The sequence below is a fragment of the Trichosurus vulpecula genome, chromosome 5 (assembly GCF_011100635.1).
Source record: "Trichosurus vulpecula isolate mTriVul1 chromosome 5, mTriVul1.pri, whole genome shotgun sequence".
Classification (NCBI taxonomy): Eukaryota; Metazoa; Chordata; class Mammalia; order Diprotodontia; family Phalangeridae; genus Trichosurus; species Trichosurus vulpecula.
The window spans coordinates 95,522,654-95,542,484 of record NC_050577.1 but is presented as its reverse complement, the minus strand read 5'-3'; the positions used below and the strand labels follow the sequence as shown (position 1 = coordinate 95,542,484).

The window sequence follows — 19,831 nt, the reverse complement described above, 5'->3', positions numbered from 1 at the left end:
ACTTATGTTTTTAATTTATTTAAATCTGACTTTATTTGTGTGAGAAGTGTTTTGTAATTGTGTTCATATAGGCCCTAGGTTTGTCTTGGCAGGTAGACTCTCAAATATTTTATAGTGTCTACAATAACTTTGAATGGAATTTCTCTTTCTATCTCTTGCTGTTGGGCTTTGTTAGTAATGTATAGGAATGCTGAGGATTTATGTGGGTTTATTTTATGTCCTGCGACTTAGCCAAAGTTATTTATTATTTCAAGTAGTTTTTTACTTGAATGTCTAGGAAGCTCTAAGTAAATCATGATATCATCGGCAAAAAGTGATAACTTAGTTTCTTCTTTGCCTATTCTAATTCCTTTAATTTCTTTTTCTTCTCTTATTGCTAAAGCTAACATTTATGGTATTGAGTTGAATAATAGGGGTGATAATGGACATCCTTTTTTCACCCCTGATCTTATAGGCAATGCATTTAGCTTATCCTCATTACATATAATGCTTGCTGATAGTTTTAGGTAAATGCTACTTCTAAATTTAAGGAAGATTCCATTTATTCCTATGCTTTCTATTTTTTAGTAGGAATGGGAGTTTTATTTTGTCAAAAGCTTTTTCTTCATCTATTGAGATAATCATATTGTTTCTGCTAGTTTTGTTGTGGATATGATCAATTATGCTGATAGTTTTCCTAACATTGAACAAGCCCGGCATTCCTGGAATAAATCCTACCTGGTCATAGGGTATTATTCTTATGATAAGTTGTTGCAATCTTTTCGCTAATATTTTATTTAAAATTTTTGCATCAATATTCATAAGGGATATTGGTCTATAATTTTCTTTCTCTGTTTTGACTCTTTCTGGTTTAAGTATTAATACCATATTTAAGTCTTCTCTTTTACACAAAAATTGCTTTATTTTCTTTTTCATCACAACTCAACTTAGTACCTCTCTTTAGAGAATGGATTGGTCCACTCCCTTCTGGTTTACAATCTTCCCTATATGCCCCCAACATGCAACTCCTTGGTATGTTCCCCCCATATGTACCATGTTCAAAAATGTCATATATCCCATTTTTTAAATGGAGGAAAACTCCTCCTTGTGGGTGTGTTAGGTAATATTCAATTAGCCAATTAAGCATGCATGGTAGCCATCTGACCCAGTTTTCTCTTCAACCCTGACCATCTTGTGGGGAGGGGGGTGTAGACAAATTTTCCTAACATCCTGAATCTGTGGTTTCTTCAAAACCACAAAGTTTTTGTGGCTGGGGACCCCCATCCTAGTTCATTTTTATTCCCTTCTTTGTTCAAGCTGACAGTTCATTAACCATTCTGTGGAACTCAATTAACTCTTCTGTGGAAACCTAACTTCCCATAACTTTTACCCATCTCTCACAACATTTTTTCTCTGAATCTCCCCATTTTCAGCTCAGTCCCTAGGTCAGACAACTTTCATTTTCTGTCTCTCTCCTGCTATTTATTATACATATTCTCCAGGCACACTCTATATCAACATTAATCCCAAAATTCAGCTTTGTGAGGAGGAGGCAGAAGGCTGTTCATTTTGGTAAAGCCACAGTGCCCAGACTGGCTAAGTGAGAGTTTGGTGGCACCTCTTCAGGAGGTTGGGCTCCCTGTTTTGTCCAGGGCCCTGACCTGCCCCTCTAAGGCAGTTTACTTTATTTCTCTGCTTCCTCAAAACCTTGGCTTTGGCTCTTGTTAGGTGGAGGTGAAGTATATGTGTGATGTCTGAGTCCACACTCCCTCCAAGAGCTCCAGGGCTGTATGTATAGAATAACTTTACATATATGTGTGTATGTGTGTATACATGTAGGTGTGCATAAATGCACATATGTGTATGTGTGTATGTATATATGTGTGTGGGTATGTATATATGTATACCTATTTCTATCTAATGGTAGCCATGTCAGGAGAATGGGTGAGGGGGGAAGAAAGAAAAAAAGAAATTTACATGACTTATTATACACTTAAAAGGAATAGCAAGTTGTGTTTGATAGATTTGCAGTTTCATGTTCAATCATCCTTTTAATTATACTATATCATAGAAATGCTTGTTTTATTCCATAAATTAAATTTTTTTACAAAAGAGAGAAAGGATAATTCTGAATCCTGAACAAAATTGGATAGCCTTAAATCAGAGAAAGTTCTCTGCAGACAGGTAGAGCTTTAGGGTGCTGGGTGTTCCCAACAGTGCTCTGGACAAAAGAAAGTGGGAGAAAAAAGAGGCCATGGGGCACCAAAAGCAGACTGAGCTCACTTCACCATTTGCTGCACTCTGCAGTGAGCCAGCTAAGTGTACCCAATATGGCTGCTGTGATACCCACACAGAACCCCTGAAATGAGAGGCAAGAGCTGTGTCATGGAGCTGGAAAGGCCCGGCAGAAGCAGCTGTGTGGGGTTCCATGGCTCCATTTGTCCAACCTAAGATGTGTGTGTCTGGGAGGGGAGGGGGGAAAGGAGTGGAGATGAATGGCCAGGGCAGCCACTAGGCAGGTCAGGGGAAGGAGGGGCACCCAGAGCTGTCTCTCTGCTACTTACACTAAACTTGGAGGCCTCCTTTATTACTCTTTCCCTCCTCTCGCTATGAAGACAACTTTTAGGTATTGTCTCTGGGAATTCTGTGAATATACAGTGTCATCTCCCCAGCAGGGTCACTGTCCCAGTGAAAATGACACCTGAGTGATTTACCTATGGTGGCCCCAAGCTCCCCTTTCTGTACTTTTCTCCATGAGCTTTGGCTAGGAAAGCATCTCTTCTTCACTATGAGCCCAGCATCCCAATGCTGCCTTGTTTCTTCTGTCAGAAAATAAATTCTTCTTAAAAAAAACTCCCAGGTAACTGCTACAAAATATTAATGCTGCAGGGTATTATCATCCTGCCCATAAAGCCTTTGTCCTCTATAAGAGGATCTCAGGGAGGAGGCAATGCTTAACCCAAAAGAAAAACCTACCAAGAAGAGAATTTCATGAAGAGTAAGGGAGACATGAGAGGAGAAGAGGTTTGCTGGTTGCCTTTCCTCCACCGTGAATTTACTGGTCACCTGGCTGGTCTGATTTTTTGTACAATTTAACAGTATGCGTGAGCAAGGCTTATTTCCAGACCACCAGCTCCTGAAAACTGGTTGCACAGGTATCCAAAAGTCAAGCAAAGGTGTAAATGTTGCCTTGCAAACCTACTCTAAAATTCCCAAAGTCTTCATAGGATTGTGATGAGTTATGGGAGAACTATCTCCTCTCCGAGTCCCTGTTGTGGGTAACTGCTGCTATATGCATATTTATCACTGGGCAGATATTAAAGAGGTAAAATCCTAGGTTTTATTATGATGCTCAAATATAGATTCAGGCCTCAGAGAATTCCTGAACCGCAATTCACACTCTAATAAGGCTTCTAACAGACAAAATTACATCGGACTGACAGAGAAACGATTCTGTTACATATTGCAATCTGGGACATTCCTCTTAGGCCATGAAATTGAAAGAGAAGATAAGATTCCTAATCCCAGACTTCCTTCACTGTTATAAAAGTTGAACAAACTTAATTATTTGTCACATATCTATGTGTTTTGGTCTAAGAACACTGCACTATCTATGAGCAATGAGTGCCATTTCATATGTAGTCTTACCCAAAAGAGGGAAATGAAATATGTGGAATGCTGGATAGAGAGCTGGCCTCAGAGATAGGGCACAAGGGAACAAGGAGACAAGGAATTCTGGCCGAAGGACACAAGGCCCATCTCTGACATGTACTGACTATGTGACCCTGGGTAAGTCATGTAACTTCTCAGTGCCCCAGGAAAAGTACTACAGCTGTGAATTGCAGAGCAGGTGCTGACTTTTACTGGAAGAAGGAGATTCCACGTCAGGAAATCTCTAACCCCAATGGAAACTATTGATCCAGTTGAAAAGATACAAGGGCAAGATGGTAAGCGCCAGGCAATGTTAAGACATCTCCTCATGCTGTCATTTGCCCTCTTTGAGAAAGAAGGATGAAAAACAACAAACCCAGATCTCTTTCCTAGGACAGAGATTAAACAAGGAGTTAAAGCACTGAGGGGTTCAAAATCTCAGTGTACCCTTTCTTCTAGATTGGGGGAGGGGAAAACAGAGGCAGGGCCCTCAGGGCTGGCCAGAGGCTCAGCAGCAGTTCTTGGCAGGCCATTTCTGACCCTTGGGCAGGTACAGATGAGAAAAGGGAATGAGGCCAGGACATGGCCTGGCGCAGGTGGCTAAATGTCAGGTGATGGGAACACTTGAACCCAGCCCCAGCTGACTGCTCAGTCCGCTCTCTCTCTCCCCAATCAGCCTCTCCAGATTGGGTTTTGTAGATATAAGAGAGGGAGGCTCTACCCTCAGCTCAGTGGAGGTAATCACTGGACAGAATCACAGAAGATTAGGTATCAATGTGTTAAAAAATTTAGTTAACATATTATGCTCTCAGGATAATTTCTTTTTTATTTTTTAGTTTACAACACTCAGTTCCACAAGTTTTTGAGTTCCAAATTTTCAATTATTTCTTTAAGAATTGTAAACATCTTTTATTGCTGAAATTAGAGGGAGGGAAGGAAGGACTAAGATTCCCCGATAGAGGAAGTGCATTTTTTTAATCCCTAAGACAAATAAAATAGAGATACAAGAATGAACGTCTTTATTTCATAGTAAAACTATAATATCTGCTTGTTAACATTTTAAGTGGAAATGTAGGAGAAATTTTAGTAAAACAATAAAAATTGTTTGAAAATCCTTGTGTCAGTCAGGAAACATACCTGGTCCTTCCAGTGATAAAATGCTAAGATTGCCAACAGTGGATGCAGCAGGAGCCAGGCTTGTATGAGGTCACTTGCTGGAGTGTGACCCCTGAAGACAGGAAAGATTAATCTCTACAGCTCACAACCCCACTCTCCTCCTCCCCATCCCTGACCACCTTTTCCTTTGTAGAGCAGCAGATACTCTATCCAGCAGCTGGAGAGTCATTTCAAGAGAATTCCAGACACATTTGAGGAAGCAGAGACACAGACTCTCCAGGGAGAGATAGACAGAGTGAAGCCATAGACCCAGAGCAAAAATAGCTTCAAGGAGTGGGATCTCTGCCAGCAGAAACAAGAACCAGCTACCAACTCAAGGGGAGTGTCCAGAGTGGGATGGTGAGTAAGGGGAGACTGTGTGAGGCCAGGGGAGTGATCAGTCAAGCAGAGATGCTGAATCCAGGAGAAAACTTTTGGAGGGCTCTATAAAGAGAGGTACAGGCAGCTGGGTGGTGCTGTGGAGACAGTGCCAGGCCTGGAGTCAGGGAGACTCATCTTCCTGAGTTCAAATCTGGCTTCAGACACTTCCTGACTGTGTGACCTTGGACGTCTCTTCACCCTATTGGCCTCAGTTTCCTCATCTGTAAAATTAGCTGAAAAAGGAAATGGCAAACCATTCCACTATCTGCCAAGAAAACCCAAATGGGGTCACGAAGACTCAGACACCATTGAACAGCAACATGTAGAGAGGAGAGGAAGGACATTCCAGGAGCAGTTGCCCTGTTTAAGTTTGTTCCAATCTCACCTTCTGACACCACTCACTCAGTGATTCCTGGCCAAACATCCAACATTCCTGTCTCCCTAGAAGCCCCAACAGGGCAATGATACCACATTTTTGCCCCTGTATAGAAGGCCTTACTGAAGGGCTGCCCCCTTCTTCTCTGGAGCCTTGATGAAAGCTCCCTCTTACCTGCACCCAGGGATGCAGAACTGCCACCAATTTAGCTAAGAAGCCCCTTTAGTTCAGGTGAATTGACTTTGCCCATAATTGAACAAAAACGGTTTCCCCTCTGCCATATAATTAAAAAGCAAAACATTTCCTAACATGTCTACACCTTGGTCCCTCAAACCCTTTCTAAGAAGCAGCTGGCTGAGTTATCCTGGGGGAGAGGAATTCTAACACTTAAGAGAGACCTGAACCACTCTCTTGGGTTGCATAGACACTTCTGAGGAAGCAGAAACCTCAAGGCCCAGGAGACTGCCTACAGGGTATGGAATAAGGTAGGGGTGTCGAATGTCAACTAGACCTGACTAAAAATGGTCCCTCTGTCTAGGTCCATTGAGGCCAGATCTAAAAACCTACTAGAATGAAGAGCCTGCCCCCCATGAAGGGCAGTGCTGATTCATCAAAGAAACAGCTTCTCAAAGCTGGGACACATAATGCTGATTATCATGGGAATTATAGTGGAAGTGATGCTTTAAGAGGCCATTCCAGCATTCAACAGTGCCAGCTGCCCAAGAGGAGGACAAGAAAGGGAGATCTCAGAGAACATGATGAGAGGGGGCCCAGCCTCCAACCTGCTCTGCAATCAAATGAATGGCCTGCTCAGAAGCAGTGGTCCAGCAGCCCCCATAAGGAAGAAGACTGTGCTATCAGGGCTTGGATGGTGGCTGCCACAGGGGGCTCATCATTGACATAACAAGGCCACATCCTGAAGAAGAATCACTTGCTGCAAGGGCAAGTCTCTTGCTTTGAGTTTGGGGAAGAAGGCCAAGGTCACCAGTCTGCTAGTCAGAGGCAGGTTGATAATCACTTGGAATCACGTAATACTGATCTTTCAAAGGCAGCTGCCCCAATTCAGATTCCAAGCAGCCCCTCATCCACTGATCTCTCCATTCCCCTCCATTCCCCTCCATAAACCACCTTGGCTTGTGTAGATGGACCCTCAGGGCAGCAGTCAGAACAGCCAGAGCCTGCAGGGAACCCTGGCTCTCAGGCTAGACCAACTCATCTCAGTATTCCCTGGCTCCAGAGTCTGGATGCAAAGGTTGGGGTGATTTGGAAGAACTGAATGTTTAGGGCATATTTACATTTTGCTTTTGCTGATGATCAGCTTTTCAAAAACCATTAGGAAGAGCCAAAGAACATCTGCTCATGCAATACTACAACTATCTCTGGAAGGTCCCCATAGACTGAGGTCTTGATGCCTCGGGCACTAAACCAAGGCCAGGGTTCAAGGATGATTCCACCAAAGGTAGCCTCCTTGTTCTCTTAAAGTGAACCCAAATCATCTTTTGTTTCTACCTTCACACTAGAAGCAGCTGGGTGGTACAGTGGTTAGAGGGCTGAGCCTGGAGTCAGCAAGACCTGAGTTCAAATTCAACCTCAGACACTAACTAGTTGTGTGACCCCAGCCAAGTCATATGCCCTCTGTTTGCCTCAGTTCCCTCAGCTGTCAAATGGGGGTGATAACAGCACCTACCTCCCAGGGTGGTTGTGAGAACCAACTGAGATAATATTTGTAAAGCTCTCTGCACACCTTCTAGTGGCACATATTTACTTATTCCCCTCAACCAAACTGGTCCTTCTGGTTCCTCCCTAGCTCTGCTTCTGCCCTTTGACCTTGCTCGTTCCTAAGATTCTCTCTAAGCTCAGCAGCTCACTCCATGGTGTCTGGCTCCTTTGTGGCCTCCATACAATAACGATGCCTTTCCATCCCAGGACAGTCACTACCTTCTGCAGGATTCCAGGCAAACAGAGATTGGGGGAGCTTGGGCTGAGGATTTATGGTTGGAGCCTGCTGGAAAGTGAGTTCCCTGATAACTGCCCTATGCCTCAATTTTCTTTCCTTAGGGAAATGGCAGGGAAAGAACTTCCAAGCAGCCTGACCTTGAAGTTCACCAAAGGAGATCCAGGCTCATGGTGTACCCTTGCATGTGGGAACAGGATATGGCTGCAGCTCAGGTACCTTCATCCCTGGTAATTACTCTCTTGAGTACAAGGCCTTGTTTCAGATGTCAGGAGAGGGCAGTGTTATAAAAGAGTCCTTTCTAGGTGGAAAAAAAATGATTAGTGTAAGTCAGATTCACAGAAAGTCTCAGGGATTAGAGTCTCACTTTTTATTTCTCCAAGTTAGAAGCCACTCAGATCACCTTGTTCTTATGGGAGATGCTATGTGATGGCAAATCCCAGGTAGGAGTGACTGGAGAGATCTGAAGACGGCAGGGTAAGGAGAGGCTCATTCCACCTGGAATGGTGGAGGTAAGAAAAAGAACCAATTTTTAAAATTCTAACAAAGAGAAGACTTGATTTTTTAAAAATACTTTTATCCAGAGAGGGGTTCAGAGCCTTAAATCAGACACAGTGTTGGAAGGAATGCTGGGCAGATTGTCTTACACACACATACACACAGACACAGACACAGACAGACACACACACACACACACACACACAGACACACACACAGATACAGACACAGACACACACACACAGACACACACACAGATACAGACACAGACGCGCACACACGCAGACACACAGACACAGACATACATACACACACACACAGACACACACACATTTAACGTGCATATTAACCAATCTGGTTAAAATTAAGTGGAAAGGCAGCCTTGAAGGAGAAGCAAGACCTGATGGTTCAGAATGAGAGATTTGGGGGAGGTAAAAGGGCAGGCAGTCCCATCACTTTCCCTTCATAAGAGTGAGAGCTTCAGGTTGTTTGAACATACATTGGATTTTGATCTTTACCAGCATTGAAAAGAGAAGGAGCTGGTGCCTCAGTAGACAGAGCACTGGACCTTCAGTCAGGAAGACCTGAGTTCAAATTCAGCCTCAGACACTTCCTAGCTCTGTGACCCTGGGCAAGTCATTTATCCTCTGATTTGCTGACAAAAGGATCCGAAGGATCCATTGGAAAAGAAAAAGACAGTCACTGCAGTATGTTTGCCAAAAAAACCCCATGCACAGTTATGGTCCATGGGGTTAGGAAGAGTCAGGACCTACTGAAAAACAAACAAGTATCTAGAAGAGCCACTTAATTCTATCCCTGTTACTGTCTTCCTGAGTCACCTTGAAGGAGCCAGCTAGTACTGTGCAACTAGGTGGTGCAGTGGGTAGACTTGAATGGACTGGATGTGAAATCAGGAAGACCTGAATCCAAATCCAGGCTTAGGCACATCCTAGCGGTGAGACCCTGGACAAGTCACTTAACCTTGTCTGCCTTAGATTCCTCATCTACAAAATGGGAATGATACTTATAGCACCTGGGTCCCTCTGAAAGACTTCATTGGTTTTTAAAACATTTCTGAGAATCCATTTATTGTGGGGGGTGGGGTGGATCAAGGCACTTCTTGATCAATCAAATTCTCTCCTCCCCCTCCCAGAAGAATGTCAGGTAGCTAAGATATCTGCCAATTCAAATTATTCCATTAGGTGTCTGAAATTATTAGCATTGAAAATCACACCCACGAAGATGGCGGCTGGTAAGCACGGACGAGAGTGAGCTCCGTACCCGAGTCCCTCCAAAAACCTATAAAAAATGGCTCTGAACCAATTCTAGAATGGCAGAACCCACAGAACAGCAGAGGGAAGCAGGGCTCCAGTGCAGGACAGCCTGGATGGTCTCTGGGTGAGGTCTATTCCACACGGAGCTGGGAGCTGGGAATGGAGTGGAGCAGAGCGCAGCCTGAGCAGCGTGTACCATCCAGACCAGAAGCCGGGCGGAGGGGGCCCTAGCGCCCTGAATATGTGAGCTGCGGCAGTTACCAGACCCCTCGACCCACAAACACCAAAGACTGCGGAGAAGGTTAGTGGGAAAAGCTGCTGGAGTGGAAGGAGTTCGTGGTTCAGGTTCCATCCCCAGGGGCAGCGGAGGTGGGGCAGCTACAGCTGTTGTTACTTCCGGCTCCAGGCCCACCTGGTGGGAGGAATTAAGTGGCGGATCAGAGCAGGAGTGCAACAGCCTGCTGAAGATCTAAGCCCAGTCTGGACTGGGGGTTCTTGGGGAAGGAGTAGTGCGAGTCTGACAGAGCTGGCAACTCCCCCCCAAAAGTGGAAAATAGAACTCGTTAGTCTACAAGCAGTCATACCCCACTGAAAAACTCAAGGGTCAAGTTAGTGGGTTGGGAATATGGCCAGGCAGCGAAAACGCGCCCAGATTCAGTCTCAGACTTTGGATTCTTTCTTTGGTGACAAAGAAGACCAAAACATACAGCCTAAAGAAGACAACAAAGTCATAGAGCCTACATCAAAAGCCTCCAAGAAAAACACAAACTGGCCGCAGGCCATAGAAGAACTCAAAAAGGAGTTGGAAAAGCAAGTTAGAGAAGTAGAGGAAAAATTGGGAAGAGAAATGAGAAGGATGCGAGAAAACCATGAAAAACAAGTCAATGACTTGCTAAAGGAGACCCCAAAAAATACTGAAAAATACACTGAAGAAAACAGCACCTTAAAAAACAGACTAACTCAAATGGCAAAAGATCTCCAAAAAGCCAATGAGGAGAAGAATGCCTTGAAAGGCAGAATTAGCCAATGGAAAAGGAGGTCCAAAGACCACTGAAGAAAATACTACTTTAAAAATTAGATTGGAGCAAGTGGAAGCTAGTGACTTTATGAGAAATCAGGATATTATAAAACAGAACCAAAGGAATGAAAAAATGGAAGGCAATGTGAAATATCTCCTTAGAAAAACCACTGACCTGGAAAATAGATCCAGGAGACATAATTTAAAAATTATTGGACTACCTGAAAGCCATGATCAAAAAAAGAGCCTAGATACCATCTTTCAAGAAATTATCAAGGAGAAGTGCCCTGATATTCTAGAGCCACAGGGCAAAATAGAAATTGAAAGAATCCATCGATCGCCTCCTCAAATAGATCCCAAAAAGAAATCTCCTAGGAATATTGTTGCCAAATTCCAGAGCTCCCAGATCAAGGAGAAAATACTGCAAGCAGCCAGAAAGAAACAATTTGAGTATTGTGGAAACCCAATCAGAACAACCCAAGATCTGGCAGCTTCTACATTAAGAGATCGAAGGGCTTGGAATGCGATATTCCGGAGGTCAATGGAGCTAGGATTAAAACCTAGAATCACCTACCCAGCAAAACTGAGTATCATGTTCCAAGGCAAAATATGGATTTTCAGTAAAATAGAGGACTTTCAAGCTTTCTCAGTGAAAAGACCAGAACTGAATAGAAAATTTGACTTTCAAACACAAGAATCAAGAGAAGCATGAAAAGGTAATCAAGAAACGGAAATTGCAAGGGACTTACTAAAGTTGAACTGTTTTGTTTACATTCCTACATGGAAAGAAGATGTGTATGATTCATGAGACCTCAGTATTAGGGTAGTTGAAGGGAATATGCATATATATATATATATATATGTTTATGTATATATATATAAGTGAATGTGTATGTATGTATATATCTATGTGTATATGTATGTATGTGTATGTATGTGTATATATATGTGTTTATATATATGTTTATATATATATATATGTAAAAGAGAGAGAGCAGACACAGGGTGAGTTGAAGATGAAGGGAAGATATCTAAAAGAAATAAAATGAAATTCAGGGATGAGAGAGCAACATACTGAGAGAGGGAGATAGGGAGAGATAGAATGGGGTGGATTATCTCTCATAAAGGTGGCAAGAGGAAGCAGTTCTGTGGGAGGAGGGGAGAGGGCAGGTGAGGGGGGAATGAGTGAACCTTGCTCTCATCAGATTTGGCCTGAGGGGGAATATCATACATACTCAGTTGGGTATCTTACCCCACAGGAAAGAAGAGGGAGGAAGATAAAAAAAAAATAAAAGGCAGGGGGATGATTGAGGGGAGGGCAGATGGGGGTGGAGGTAATCAAAACAAACACTTTGGAAAGGGGACAGGGTCAAGGGAGAAAATTCAATAAAGCAGGATGGGTTGGGAAGGAGCAAAATGTTGTTAGCCTTTCACAACATGAGTATTATGGAAGGGTTATACATAATGATACATGTGTGGCCTAGGTTGAATTGCTCGGCTTCTCAGGGAGGGTGGGTGGGAAGGGAAGAGGGGAGAGAATTTGGAACTCAAAGTTTTAAAATCAGATGTTCAAAAACAAAAAAGTTTTTGTATGCAACTAAAAATAAGATACACAGGCAATGGGGCGTAGAAATTTATCTTGCCCTACAAGAAAGGAAGGGAAAAGGGGATGAGAGGGGAGGGGGGTGATAGAGGGGAGGGCTGACTGGGGAACAGGGCAACCAGAACATAAGCCATCTTGGAGTGGGGGGTGGGTAGAAATGGGGAGCAAATTTGTAATTCAAACTGTTGTGAAAATCAATGCTGAAAACCAAATATGTTAAATAAATAAATTTAAATTAAAAAAAAAAAAAAAGAAAATCACACCCACTTGACAGTAATTCCCCACATTTTTCTGAGCTATGGTTTTTATTCCAGGTGTAAAACATATGGGCTGTGACATATATCTATCTGTAAAATGAAAGTTAGCTTAAATTGCTTTACTGGAGAATTTCATGACAATCTTAAGTATAACACTAATATTGTATAGTTGAAAGGAGTCATAGAGACTCATCTCTTCTGAGCCCTGGATGCATCCAAACTCATCTCTACATTTCCTTGGGGAGCCGGAGACATCTTTCTCTTCTCCACATACAGGGTTAGCTCTTTGGAGGCAGTAGGAATACTCCCCTTTCAATATTCCTCTCTCCTGTGCACAGTGCTCTAGGCATTCACACAGATTTTTCCCAGAGGCAACTGGGTCTTGCAGTGAATACAGAGCTGGACCTGAAGGGGAAAAGGCTTATTATGAAATTTAGCTTCAGACCCTTACAAGCTGTGTGCTCTTGGGCAAATCTCAACCTCAGTCAGCCTCAGTTTTTCATCTGTAAAATGGAGCTCGTAATAGTACCTATCTTCCAGAACTGATGTGAGGATCCAAGGAGATAATATTTGTAAAGCACTATGTGAAACTTAAAACAGTACAACTTCCCCATCGTCTTTTTCTCTCATTAAAATGTGGTAGTCAGACTTCCTCCTGTCTGGAAAACAGCAATTTCTAAAGGTATAGCTGATATTAGTAATATTCTAAGTTGAGCCCTTCATGGAATCATGGGAGTTGAAAGCACCTTTAGAGTCTAACATCCTATCAGAAGAAAGAATTCTTTTTATGATATTTCTAACAACTGTGGTCACTTCCAGGGATGGTGAGCTCACTCTCTTCCAGCTCATTCCATAATGGAGGTAGCTCCAATTGTTAGAACATTCTTCCTTTTTAATGGAGCTGAACTCTTTCTCCTTGTAACCTACATTTTTGGTACCAGCTTTGCTTTCTGGGGCCAAGCAAGATGACTGACTAATCCCTTTTCTTTCTGACATCCCTCCAGATCCCTGGGGGCAGTGACCATGCCCTATTCAAGGCTTCTCTCCTCTAGTCTAAACATCCCCTATTGCTTGAATTCTTCCTTCTGGGCCATCATCTCCACACCTTCCTCCTTCCTCACTGTCCTCCTCAGCATGAGCTCCAGCTGGTCCTGTAGGAAGAGATGAGAATAGAAATCAGAGGACCTCAAGTCAAATCCTGACTCTGTCTTTTGGCCTCCATGACTTTGGGCAAGTCACTTAGTTGCTGTGAGACTTAGTTTTCTCATTTGTCAAATGAAGGATTTGGACTTATACAACCTTACTGCCTCCTCCTAGATCCCAAACCCATGAGGCAAACTTCTGCAATTGTGGTGCCTGAATTGGAACATGCTGTTGCACGTGGGACCTGACTAATTTGAGGTACAGTGGGGCCTATAGATGCCCGCTGCAAAATGATGTTTTTAAAAGAATAAAATCAAATAAGAGATCATAAAAGAAACCAATTATATTCAAATACAATTATGAAAATAGGTATATTTTAAAACAACTCTACAAGTTCATGGATCCCAGGTAAAGACACCTACAATTCAGGGATTTGTTGGAAGTGCCATGAGGTTTAAGAGATTTTACCCATTCTCACATGGGACATGAACCCAGGTCTTCCAGACTCCAGGCCATCCTGCTACCCATCATCCTACACTGCCTCCCTCAAGCTTCTAGACAGTTTGTAAGCACCAGGTCTTAATAACTGATATCACTAGAGACCCTGTATGGCACAGAATTGACCTCTTGGGTAAGAAACCTAGGCCTCTATGATTCTATTTAAGTAACCTGACATTCCATGAGGGTTTCAGCTGCCATGTTCTCTTGATGCCTCATTCAGGCCCAAGGTGGGTAGCCAACTAAAACTTCTGGGCTATGAAGAGTTTTTTAGTCTTAGCCATCTTTTCTCTGTTTGCATCTGGTAGAACTCTCCCTGAGGACAGAGACTAATTTTTGTCTTTGTTTCTCCTTTAAGCCAATTTCCATCAATTAAATTTGTTCAGGATAAAATTGTTCAGATCTTGTTTTTTTTTCTGTTGGCTGGAGCCCTATTTCCCTTTCCCTTTCCCCACATAACCCCTATGTTCCCCCACCACCCTGGGTCCTCTGACTGGGCCCAACCCTTAAAACTACACTAAGATTTTTGGGACCCTCAGTATGTATTCTGTCTGCTGGAGCCCTATTTCCCTAGCCCTACCCCCCCCCCAACTTCTCCACCACCACCACCCTCAGCCCTCTTACTGGGCCCAAGGCTCTTTCTGGCTAGTGGCTCAACATTTAACAGAGGAAGCAGAGTTTTGTTCTGGAAGGAGGATGGCATGAAACTAGCAAAGTGGCATCTACTACGAACTAAATCCCATTATTTTCACAGAAACATACACACCCCTGTTCTTCCATGTCCATGGCTCCACTCCTACCTCCAACGACTCCTGTGTGATGCTCTTGCCCTACACTTCCCTACCATGGACCTGAAGTCAGGCTACTCACTACAGAATCCTGAGTGAAGGCTCTGTCTCAATTCAGGGAGTTTAGAAGTGAGGACGCTTGGTCAGTTCCTCAAACCCACTTCAATGATTGCACCAGGAGGAAAAGGCCAGTGATTGTGTGATAATGTGTCTTCTCTACTAGGAAGAAGAACCTGAGGGAGACTCAGGTGTCCAAAAAAGATCTCTTAAAGGATATTCCTTACAGCTGGCTAGAGATGGAAAGGAGAATTGCTGTTAATTAACCCAATAAAATGAGAAGTATTTACTAAGTGCTTCCTAAACATCTAACTCTGTGCTTGGTGCTGGGTGATACAAATACAAAGAAAGAAGCAATTCCTTCTCTCAGGGAGGTTACATTCTCCTGGGGAAATCTTACATTCTAATGAAGGCCTTGGCTACCAAATTGGGAGTCATGGTGGTGGCAGTTCCTCCTAAGATAGCTTCCTATTTTTCCCCTTCTGTATAAGAAAATCCCTTTTCTGTTGGGTGTAAGGTATGTGCTCTTCTTTTGTGATCAGGGAGGGGAGAAAGTTACAGTGTGATAATTGATGGGAGAAAAGGTGATATCTGCCACTTTTGCTTCCAGATCTATATGCTGGGATCTTTGATCACTGTCATAGGTGAGAAGGACATGCATTATAGGACTGGAATGTTGTCCCCACTTACTTGAGGTCATCTAAGAAAAGGCATGTGGATTTTCATATTTATGAATCCAAGGTGCTCATGTGGACACTCATGTATAAAATCCTAATTGGGGAGAGAGAGGGAGACCTCAACTAGGGCTACTCAGTGGCAACAATTAGACCAAGAGATTGAGGAAGTGCTTTTTTTTTTTTAAAAGGAAGAAGACTCATTCAAGGTATCCTACCTATTTCCTTCATTTGGTTTTAAACGTCCCTCCCAATGAATGATTATATGGTAATTAATCCAACCATAAAGTTTATATGTCTAAAAATGATTTATTAAAAGTTACTTTTACGTAGCTTCTCAAGGCCCAGGAGTGCTGTAGGTCAGAATGGGAAGCTGTAATGCTCCAAATCTGCATCTGAATTGGGGTAGTGTGGAGGCTCCAAAAATGACTTTTCATTTTCTCTTTATTGTATATAAAAAGTCCCTGCTCTGATCTCAGCTAGAGTAGTCTAATTTGGGTTGGGTGGAGATTCCAAGCTGCTGACAGATGAGGATAAAGGTGTTATTTGCCACCTCATTTTCCAGGTCTGGGTCTTGGAGTCTAGGAGCACAGAAACTGGTTGAGGAGAAGAGCATACAGAACTGCAAGATTCCCTAACTTATTCAAGATTAGTTGACCAGGGAGCTGTTGAGAAACTTATCTGTGATGGCTGGTGATATGGGCTATCCAAGCCTAGATGGGCGCTTATCAATGAAGTTAATTGGACAACATGGAGGTACCTTCTTGACTGGTTTTAGAGGCAATAGCAAAAACTAATAGACAATCCTTAAAGGAAACTTGCCAATTATCTATGAAGTGCTAGGAAAATGGCCTTGGGTTGTTCCTATAAGTGAGGATTCAGAGATTTATAGAGGTGCTTACATTTGTTTGTATTTTTTTCTGGGGTTCTACACATTTATTGCTAATTCAGAGTCTAGAGGAGATGGGAAATAAACTTACTTTTTTGCATTTTATTTATTTCATTAAATAATTCCTAATTACTTTGTCCCTTTTTAACTAATTTTTTTATTTTGAGTTCCAAATACTCAACCTCCATCCATCTCTAACCCAACCCATTGAAAAGACAAGCAATATGACTCTCATTATACATTTGAAGTCGTGTAAACCATATATCTGTATTTGCCATGTTGCAAAAAAAGAAAAAGAAAAAGCAAGATTAAGTGAAAAAATATGTACTTCTATCTGCACTCATAGTTCAGAGGTTATTATAGCTTTTCTTTTTTTTTGGATTCTCACTGTGAAATTGTCCTTCAGATTCTTTAGGGAATGGAAGAATAAACTTCCACATCACATGAAGATCCTAACATAAGAAGAGGCCTCAATTATTAATATAGCTGGATATAATATGGCTATGAATAACTGTGTACATGCATGCATGTGTTTTCCAATAAGCGATATTAATTCATTTATTATATGCCCCAGAAGAAGGGTTGCATTTGAAGTTATATAAATCTAAGAAATTCCATCTCCTAACACTCCTCAAAAAACAGTCACCTGGTGGTGGTAGCCTCCCTTCTGATGAGAGGGATCTGTGAATTTCACTAAGACAATACAGAGCCATGCTTAAAGCTTGTCCAGATTATTGGGACCCTTCTCAGCTTATGCTCTGTTGGCATAGACTTCAAGAACCTAAGGGTCATCTCCTTGTCATTCTGAGATTTCTGAGCAGGGCTTTATTACAATCATCTACAAAACCCAGTCATTCATTCTTCTCTCTTACTTGTTTTCTACAGACCCAGACAACAGCGGAGGAGACTCAGGGGAGCCAGAACTCAGAATTGTCCTTGTGGGGAAAACAGGAGCTGGGAAAAGTGCAACAGGAAACACCCTCCTGGGCAGGAGAGAGTTTGAGTCCAAGGCTTCAGGAGGGTCAGTCACCAAGGTCTGCAGGAAAGCCAGGACCAGATGGAATGGGAGGGACATTGCTGTTGTTGATACTCCAGGCATTTTTGACACTGAGAATGAGGCGATAATATATTGGAATGAAAGATCTCACTTCATTACAGTATCCTCTCCAGGCCCACATGCAATACTCCTGGTGTTGCAAGTGGGTCGTTTCACCCAGGAGGAGAAGGCAGCCATTGAACAGCTTTATCTTATTCTTGGAGCAGAAGCAGTGAAGTTTCCCATCATTTTATTCACTCGGAAAGAAAACCTGGGAGAAGCAAGTGTAGGGGAGTATGTAAGAACCATTGATGACTCTTATTTCAAGGAGTTGTTGGAGAAGTGTGAAAACCGATGCTGTGCATTTAACAATTATGCTAGTGCAGCCCAGAGAGAGGCCCAGGTTTCAGAGCTTATGGCTATGATTGAGAAAATGGTATAAAATAATGGGGGCACCTACTACATCAACGACAGATATATAAATCTGTGGAAAGGTTTCTCCAAGAAGACACATTGGCTTGTCAGCATTGCAACAATGAGCAGTTTGATAGGGAGAGAGAAGAATTAAGACAGAAATATGAGAAGATGTTTGAAGAATTCGAGAAGGAAAAGGAACATGGAAAGAGGAAAATGAAGAGTATAAGGAGCAAAAGGAAGAATTTGAGAAGAAAATGAAGGCCTTAGAGGAGCAGTTTAAGAAAAAAACAGGAAAATTCCCGAATGGAGGCTGAGAATGATGAAAGCCTGCTTGTTAAAATTATAACTTATATTGTAAAAACTATTCTGTTATGGTTTACTACTTAGCCCTTCTGACAACCAGAATCATTTCATATCTAGTTTCTGCTATGTGAGCTGCTAACACAAAGTCAGGTTAAGTAACAGAGATCACATGGTTAATAATGGATTCAGACATTAGTTGAACCCAAGTCTCCTGACTACAAGTCTAATGTTCTTTCTGGTCCATCTCACTGTTTGCCAAAGAAGAATGTATCCTGATATTTTACAGTACCAGAAAATAATTTTCTAATTTCTCATGTTCAGACTATGGGAACAGGCAGCTAGGAACAGCCAGGAGAAGGCAAGAATTTAAAACTCATTTTGTACTATTAGGAACTAATTAACAGCGCCAATCTGGGCATTTTTCCATCTGAAAGAATTTCCTGTTTTCTTGGCCATCACTCCCATAATACTCCAACTGGCTAAAAACATATGGCCTCTCCCCAAACCTTCCCTACCTATGATTCTTTTCCAGTCTGATGATGCCTGTTCCAGAGAGCCAAAGTGCTACAGACTAAAGCCATCCATTACGCCTCTTCACATGCTCACAGTCCCTGATTCTTGTAACTGCAAAGTAAACCAAAGTACAACATTTGTGTTCCCGTCATACTAACTGACTCTGTACCCTGCTGTGAAACAGTCAACTTGGAGACTATTCCAACAGAATTCAGGAACACTTGCATTGTCCATCCATGAGCCTGCAGTGGGAACTGCTACTCAGGACCCAAGATTGATTGTGTTGTAATCAATCCCTTCCCTCATTAATGTCCCCCCCACCCCCGCCCAGGCTTTATCTATACAAGCACTGCTTTTGCCTCAATATGTGAAGCCCTCATTCTCAGGAGGATTTCTGCTTGTAAGAACTGCCTCACTTCAAAATTAAACTTCTGTTTTGTGTCCTGACTCTCCTGCCTCTGGCCTGCTTTCTGTGGCTCCTGCTACCCAAGGTTAGAGGCAACTTCTGGTTTGGTTAACATTACTTGGTGTCAGAAATGTGTTTGGACATGGAACTGGGTCATTGGACTCTACAGTACCAATGGGAGTGAACTAGGTACCAGAGATTTCTCCAGAGTCCATCACACCCCCAGCCCCAGTCCAGTGAGTCCTCTTCCCTTTGTTCCTGCACAAATCTCCCAAAGTCATTCTTGATTGAGCTCATCTTTCTTTGGGAGGAAAATTTTGGGGCCCCACCCTTGACTCAGTTTTGTAAACGACATCCTGTGTACACCCCTGTTTTCTGCCTGCCTCTATAAGTTTGCTGCTGTGTGCCTCTCATTTTTTCTGCATGTTTCAGAACCCTGTGACTCCACTAACCAACTGCTCTGGTCTACTCTGTTAGGCTCCAGCTATTCCCAGGTTAGAGGTCGTCTGGAAGCATTATATGTAATGAGGACAAACTAGAAGCTTCCCCAATAAGATCAAGGGTGAATCAAGGATGTCTATTATCACCACTATTATTCAATATAGCACTAGAAATGTTAGCTTTAACAATAAGAGAAGAAAAAGAAATTGAAGGAATTAGAACAGGCAAAGAGGAAACAAAACTATCACCCTTTGCAGATGATATGATGATATATTTAGAAAATCCTAGAGATTCAACTAAAAAACTTTAGCAATGTTGCAGGATATAAAATATGCCCCCCAAAAGCATCAGCATTTCTATATATTACCAGCAAAGTCCAGCAGCAAGAGATAGAAAGAGAAATTCCACTTAAAATTACTGTAGACAATATAAAATACTTGGAAATCAGCCTGGCAAGAAAATCCCAAGAATTATATGAACACAATTACAAAATACTTTTTCCACAAATAAAGTCAGATTT

The 19,831-nt window shown here is 42.4% G+C and overlaps 1 pseudogene; it reads left to right on the top strand.

Annotated features, from left to right (window-relative positions):
• The first annotated feature begins 6,684 nt into the window (after positions 1–6,684).
• Positions 6,685–18,035, top strand: LOC118850947 (annotated as a pseudogene).
• The last annotated feature ends 1,796 nt before the right edge of the window (positions 18,036–19,831 follow it).